The following is a 7101-nucleotide window of genomic DNA, read 5'->3' as shown; positions in this document are numbered from 1 at the left end:
TAATGAATAGCCACTGTTGTCCAAACCTGAGTTTATGTCTATAGGCTCATGGCCCTGGTCTGTTAATATTAGCGTCAAAGCAGCTGGCTCCTCAATTCAGCATCTTCTATGCAATAGTTATTGGGTTCCAGCACAGAAACCAGAAACAAGCATGACTGCTTCCTTTTGCTGATCAGGCCCCATTGCACTAACTACCTGCATGACATACACAAGTTCAACAGATAAAGCCTCATGTGTCACTGCATCTGCAGGCTGGGGAGATACCACATCTGTTGAATTTCTGTGTACAAGCAGTTATTAAAAGTGTTGGAGCCTTGCCAGAAAAAGTGGCAACTTTTGCTTTTCCTGAGAAGCCCAGCTCTTTACTCTAGAGCAGCTTTAGCTACAGGGGGAAGGGGGAAAGAGATGTGGAGATTGTTCCTCCAAAGGGTTGAAAATGTTTTCTTGACTACTGATGTGATGCTGGCTTTTCCTTTGATACAAACAATTGAAGTGTACAGGTAGGGTTGTTAATGTAAATATTGTAGGGTTCATCCCCCCTTCCCTACTAAATAAAACCATAGTTCTGTGTAGGTGGCTCCATTTTAGTGCTGTGTTCGCATGTCATGCTGTAAAATTGGGTCTGTGGGAAGGGATACCTGAACTGAAACCAATTAACTAAGATATGACAGCATTAATACAGAATGTATTGAGGTATATTTGGGATGGAGGAATAGCAAGAATTACCAGAACAGAATGAACAGGGCTGTACTCATCTTCCGTTAGTGATGTATGTGCTGCATCAGAGGCTAAAAATACTAGGAGAGTATTCCTAGCACTAATGCTCACTTGATCTTTAGTAAAGTCACAACATGTTTAATCTCAATGTGGGATTGTCCAATAAGCCCAGCCTACCTACAAGGGGCACCACTTCCAGAGGAGGATTCTCCTTCTGTTGAAAGCCATACACACTGATGAAGGATGTGGTGACTGCTGCTTTGAAAGGAGTAAGGTGCTTTCTTCCTCCTAAGCACAGTTTGACTAAGGGCACAGTCCTAACCAGGTCTGCTCAGAAGTAAGCCCTATTTTGTTCAATGGGGTTTACTCTCAGGAAAGTGTGGTTAGGATTGCAGCCTAAGGAGGTAATAATAAAAGAAAATTATTATTAACATTATTATTATTAACAGTATTTTCATTTAGCCCCCTCTACACTTCTAAGCACCCAATCCTATCGGAAAGGGGACAAACATTCTCTTACTTTGAGGAAGCCTCCGTGACTGCCCCTTCACTACACTCTGTTGGCAAGGCTGCAACAGCACAGGAAAATTGGATAGGATTGTGCCCTAAGGCTTCTAACAAAATAGTCCACAGACAAATTTTTTAGATTAGAAAATCTTATTTAAAAAAAAAAAAAATCAGCACACAACTTGTACTCAAAATGTAGCATTTTGTCGCAGAGATAATTCACTTAGTTTCAACAAGGCATAAAGAGAGATGAACTTTATAAATGTCTGGACAGTATCATTCCTATCCTGGAAGGCATTTGACTGATAAGACGTTCCCACATGCTCCAAGAATCACCACACATTTCATCCATATTAGCTGTTACAATCAATAGATGTTCAGAAGCCTAAGGATCAAACCATGGCAATGTTTACCCGTCTACCACTGCAATCCTATGGTTGCTTACTCAAAAATAAATCCCACTGTGGCCAGTGGGGCTTAGTCGCAGGTAAGTGTACACAGAATAGCACTTTGTGTTGCACAGTAACACAAACATTTCTCTTTCTGGAGAAGTCGCTGCCTTAGGCTCCAAGATATGCTCAACTTTCCTTGTCATACTGTTGAGCAAGTTCAGAAAGCAAGGAGCAGTCAACTCTTGTGACTTCATGGCAACAGCCAAAATGCAGAATGGTAACGCGCACAGACAATCAAGAATGATTCATGATAGTCACCTCATCACCTTGAAAAGGTATTGTGAGCAGAGCACATTAGGCTATGCAGCAAACAGAGGAACTTCTGGTGCCCTAAAGGCTAGTAAGTGTATTGCAGCATAAGCACTCAAAGGTTTCTAATTCACAAAGTCTCATGCTGCAGTACAGGTGCCAATTCCAGCCACTTGCAGACCTGACCTTGATTCTTTGGCCCTGGCTTTTTCTAGTTCATGCCCCCTTTTCTGCCAGAACAGTGCAACCCTTGCTGCAACATCTTGAATGCTGTGCACTGTTTTGATCATCCTTAAAATTATAGCATAAAGGTATAAAAGGGCATTAAGAATAATTAGCAATATTAAGGCTGCAATCCTAACCACACTGACCTGGGAATAAGACTCATTGACTGTAGTGGGGACTTACTTCTGAATAGACATGGATAGGATTGGGCTCCAAGTGGCCTTAAAGAGAAAGAACAAATTCCAATGCAATTATAGAGGTCATCTTTTTGTCAGATCTCCTTTGGTTTTGACAGCAGCATTATAGGCAGAAATTTAACAAATAAACTTTTCTCAATACCTCTTTAATGTATGCCTGTCAAGCAACTGTTAGAGCAGAATAGGCGGTTTGCCAGGGGAGAGAAAGGGGAGAGAGAGCTTTGACTGCTCACATTACAGAGTTCACGGAGAGCAAAACTTCAGTTGGCACATTGTAACTTGTGCTAACGGATGGGCTGTAGACGCCATGGCAAGAGTACATGCTTTTTGCATGAAGACAGACCCAAGTTCAATCCTTGTCAACTCCATGTAGAAAATGCCGTTTGTATGGCCACTGCAAGTAAAGTCATCTAGGACAACATGGTCCTAGATCAGGGGTTCCCAACCTTTAGGAGCTCAGGGACCACTAAGGCAAAATTTGGAGATGGCGGGGACCACATGCAACCCCCCCCCACCCTTGCACACAAAAAATACAATTAAATTTGTAATACATAAGATTATTTAATAATTAATGTGATGGTTGTGCTTGCATTTGCTTCACTAGCTGTGAAAGTCTTGAGTTTACATGGAATATATGGGACACAAAATAATTCCCCCCCAACTCAGAGGTTTTCATACCCACCCAATTCAATCCAGTCTCTTTTCCCCCACACCAGACCACATTACGCACAGCCCTTGCCTCTTTTAAGTGTGGAAAAACACCTCAAAAAGGGAGAGGGTAAGCAAAAGGGGATTATAGACAAGTCATGCAAGGTAGTTAAATGAGCCAACAAAAAGCACACACATCCCTCCACAGTTCTTTTTGTTACACAGCCCTGGCCCTGCTCCCCCCACTTGTGAGCCCAGAGTCCTTAGGAAAGTGTTCAACACAATTTAGGCAGGTTGGACCTGAAGGAGAAGCACCAGCTCAGAGCGACATCTCAGAATGGCTGCTGCTTGTCTCAGGAAGAAAAGTCCTTTTGGTGTGCACTGCAAGGGGTCTTTAGGGGGAAAAAAAGCCTCTTTTCACTTCCTGTTCTAATTGCTGTCATGCTCTAGCTGTGGACTACTTGTGGTTGGAGCTCAGAGAGTGTGAGCAAGGTAGGCTGCAGCTACAAAACAAGTTGCCTACTCTGCCATTAGTCTGTGGAACTCCTTGCCCCAAGATGTGATTATGGTGTCTAGATGCCTTTAAAAGGGGATTGGAGAAATTTCTGGAGAGGTCCATCACAGCCACAGTGTGACTAACAGCCCCATTCTAGACATGTCTCCTCAGAGGTAAGTCCCATTATAGTCAATGGGGCTCACTCCAAGGTAAGCATGCATAGGATTGCAATCTGAGGAGATAGGGGAACTGGCCAAGTGTGGGGTGGGGGAGGACTCCCCATGGACAAAGCAGCTGCTGCTCTCTGAGGAGGAAAAGTCAGGGGTCACACCTGCTGTACTTGGCTATGATGGTGCCTGTTCTGCAACTTCTGGAATTGCCTCTCCCCAGGTGGGCAGCTTGCAGTAAGACAGCAGAGATGCTGCCTGTTTCCCTCTCCAAAAGGGGTGCAAAATCCTGGTTGCCTGGATCCCTTGCTCCACCCCTGGGCGTTAGAAGAGCACATCCAGGGGGCCCAATCCTGCCAACTGGGGAGAGGGTACCGGGGATGGGGGTTGAGCATATTGTTTCTCCCCTCTCCTGCTGCTGCACTGCCTCCAACTCCCTTCCTCTGTGTTCCCTGGCCAGCTGGAGTCTGCACTCCCAGGGAAATCACATCCAGAGAAACCCAATCCCAGGGAACCCCCCCTGCCAGCCAGCCATGCCTTTGGGAGCCTGCTCCTTCTCCTCATTACTCCCATTCCTCCCCCCTCAGGCCCCCCCCCCACCAAAGGGACTTCCCAGGCTGGCTGGAGTCCTGAGAAACCAGGCTGCCAGGGCTCACCTGAAGGCACAGGGTCAAGGAATGGAGGCAGTAGGCTGGAGGCAGTGGGTGGCAGGGCACCTCTCCTCTGCATGCAGCTGAGCCACGAGGCTGCACAAACGCGTGTGCACCTTACAAGGCGCCTGTGCTTCACCTTTTTGCTTGTCTGGGCACTCACAGATAAGGAGGGGTGGAGGGAAGAAGCAGGAAATGGAGAGGCTATGCTCTGAGTGGCTGCTTGCACTGCAGAGGCTTTTTTTCTTCCTGGAAGCGCATTTTTTTTTCTTTTTTCACCAGAGACATCACGGACCACCTGGCGGGGCACTGCGGACCACCAGTGGTCTGTGGACCACGGGTTGGGAACTCTAGTCCTAGATGAACCAGTGACTGATCCAGTAGAAGGTAGCATCATACATCCATTTTCAAGCTTGAGAGCACAGAATCAAATGAAGCTTGAAACGAGGGGCACCTTCTTGGAGATGATAATTGAAGGGAAAATAGGATTACAATCATCACAAATGATTTACAATACGAGCTGCCTGTCTTTTCTCCTAAAGGTAAGAATCGGGCCATCTGGTGGTTAAAAGAGCTTATACAAAGAGGAAGAAACATCCCCCCAACAGGTGTGTATCCATCAACCCCTCACACCTAACTCGTGAAATTCACTGCATTAATGAACCTAATTGTAGGAAGTCCAATACATTGTGTGGTTATAATACAAAGACTTTCTACCACCGTGAACTTTGCTAGTGTGCCTTATCTGAATCGGAATATAAGAGAGGGGCTATCATGCTGATACCCAATTAGGCTGTTTTGTTCTAACAATGTTTTAAGCTGTAAGAGAATGACACTGGTTACCACAAGGATGAGGGCACATAACTAACCGTGGCCACAAGCCTTTTGACTGGAGAATCTAAAGCCAAGCTTTGTGCCCTGCCAGCAGCAGGAATTTGGTCCATAAAACCAGACACTCAGGAATATATGTAGTAACAGGGCAGGAGCAGGCAATGGCTTGTTGGCTAGCCCTACCCCCGCCCAAATCTGTTTGACATAAGGCTAAAAGAAAACAACAATAACAACAAAAAAACATGAATGTTCATGCCTTCATGATGAAAGAGATTCTCAGTAGAAGCCTGGCAAGTGAACAGCCTTGAAAAGTGTCCTGCATCAGGAAATAATGAGAGTTTCCTCTGATGGAAGCTACCAGGTAAGGCCAGCTTCATCCTCACAGGGAAGGAGTCGGGGTTTTTCAAGAGCTCCTGGTCCACCCCAAGGATTTTAGTGATGACCAGCATTGTTACCTAGAAAGAAAGCAATTAGTCCTTTAGGGCAGGCTCATGAAAGCTTGGATTTGGTGCGCTCACAGAGTTCCATTTCAAGCCCGACTTTATCCTAAACTTTAGAATAGCCAATACACAAAAGTGCTTTTTGAAATTCTATGCTTTAAATACAATTCTTATACAAAATGTTAGAGTGAGAGAACACAAGCCAATTCCAAAGAGTCAAATTTCTTGCCATTTAAACTTTGTGCAGAGATGGTATCTTAAGAGATGGCTGATCTTAAGACTCATAATGGATCACAAGCCTCTTAGTCCTCAAAGTCATGCTTTTGACTTAACTCCTTATTCTCCACATGCCGTGCAACCCATATTGTTATTTGTTCTCCTTTCAACACTTAGTAAAACAGGGCTACCACACTCATTAGCCACATGGGGCTAAGGACCAGATTTTATTTTAACCCATTTTTGCCCAGCCCACAGGTGTACACATTTGGTCCCTGTTGCATATATACAATGTTGGGCAGAAACTGTTTAACATAAGAAGAGCTTTTCTGGATCAGGCCAATGGCCCATCTAGTTCAACTTCCTGTATCTCACAGTGGCCCACCAAATGCCTCAGGCAGCACATAAGACAACAAAATACCTGCATTCGGTCATATTTATTTTCTAAATAGATGTGACAGGTATGTAAAATACAATTGACTTCAAGGTGGGAGAGACACAGAAGAGTTACTTTTCATTCGGAAATCTAGTCAGGCCAGCCAAATGAGGAATCAGTCATAAACAGTAGAGAAAATAGAGAGGCAGTAGATGGGTCCAGCAAAAGATTAAATGCTTATGGGTGCAAACCAACATTACTAAAGCCAATTAAAATCACTAGAACTACATTGTGCAGCTTAATTCTCATGGATTTATAGTATTTTGCTGAATTATATTTAGTAATGACATAAGCCTTGATAACCATGATCCTCTTTTCTATAAGTTTCTTCTAAATTATTTCTCAATCATTTCCTCTTCAAAAATTACTAACAATTTTTAAGTACTTTGTCCAAGACTTTACAAAATACTCTATACTTGGATACGGACTCATGCAAGGTTTGAAGGCCTGGCCACTGCAAATCTTATTCAGCTCTCTTCCCCAGCACCTTTGGTTTTTGAGATTTCACTAGGTCCATCTTTTCAGTAATAAAGGTTAGGAACTTGCTTTAAAAAAAAAAATATTCTCAAGATGATGGATTCTCTGCTCAGTACCAATTCTGCATAGTTAGAGTTGCGAATACATGTCTTTCCAGTGGTGGACAAAGTTGAACTGATTAGACCCAGGATGATACCAGCCCACAGCCAGCTATCCATTGGGAAACACAATCTTCTCCTGGAGTGCAGTATCTTTGCCAGACTGACAGATCTGAGAGGCTCACACTCTTTCTATTCTGACAAAGAAAATAGTTGACTAATCACAACTAAGAGAAAATCTGCACTCAGAAGGGTCTTGCTACCAATTTCCATCTTCACCCATTGTGTACACCTT

The sequence above is a fragment of the Tiliqua scincoides genome, chromosome 4 (assembly GCF_035046505.1).
Source record: "Tiliqua scincoides isolate rTilSci1 chromosome 4, rTilSci1.hap2, whole genome shotgun sequence".
NCBI lineage: Eukaryota > Metazoa > Chordata > Lepidosauria > Squamata > Scincidae > Tiliqua > Tiliqua scincoides.
This window is presented reverse-complemented; position numbering follows the sequence as displayed.